Source organism: Benincasa hispida, chromosome 3, assembly GCF_027475165.1.
Source record: "Benincasa hispida cultivar pf3 chromosome 3, pf3_genome.v1.1, whole genome shotgun sequence".
NCBI classification, from domain to species: domain Eukaryota; kingdom Viridiplantae; phylum Streptophyta; class Magnoliopsida; order Cucurbitales; family Cucurbitaceae; genus Benincasa; species Benincasa hispida.
In genome coordinates, this window is record NC_143480.1 from 9,336,452 (window position 1) to 9,337,287 (window position 836).

Here is an 836-nt window from a genome sequence, read left to right on the forward strand (position 1 = left end):
GTAAGTGGGAGCAGAAAGTGCGACAGCATATCTCTCGGTCTCCCTCGTTAGGTTGAATAAAGTTACTGCACATCGCCTCAAGGCACCCTGGGAGTGTCTCCCTAAAGGATGGCAGTTTTGCGCGTTTCTTTATTTGATCTCTTGTAAGAGGATAAGATAACTTAGTCTCTTATCCTAATCTGCTTCTTCCCTATGGTGGGCTCATTAGGGCAGGACTCTAGCATCAAAAGCGAGGGGTCACACTTACACGGAATTGTTGAAGGTTAACAGTTCTGGACCGAAAAATGGTGGCTGTTAAGTTCAGTTCTAAGAGTTGGTTCTACCTAATGGTTGAGAATGTCTCATCCCAGTGAAAGGGCAACTGATCACCCCACCGGTGACGTTTTTCCTACCTCACTGAGGCATCATTGCAAAATAGAAGTCTATAACTTAAGGTACTTGAAACTGTTTTGCAAAACCGATTGGTTTAAAAGTGGTTTAGCAAAATCTAATAAAGTTTTGTTTGTATTTTCAACAACTTTTTCAAAATGGCAACAGCCACGTTGGCATTACTAAGCGTCGAAAATCTTACTGGCGACAATTTCTCGACATGGAAACATATGATCACGACGATCCTAATCATCGAGGACCTCATGTTCGCTCTTACGAAGGCCTATCCATCTATTCCTGCTCCAAATGTCGCTCGAAATGTTTGGAAGGCATACAAGCAATGAACACGGGCGAATGAGAAGGCCCGAGCCTACATCTTGACAAGTCTTTCTGAAGTCTTGGCTTAGAAACATGAGCCTATGGTCTCAACGCGTGAGATCATGGAGTCTCTGCGGGGGATGTTTGGA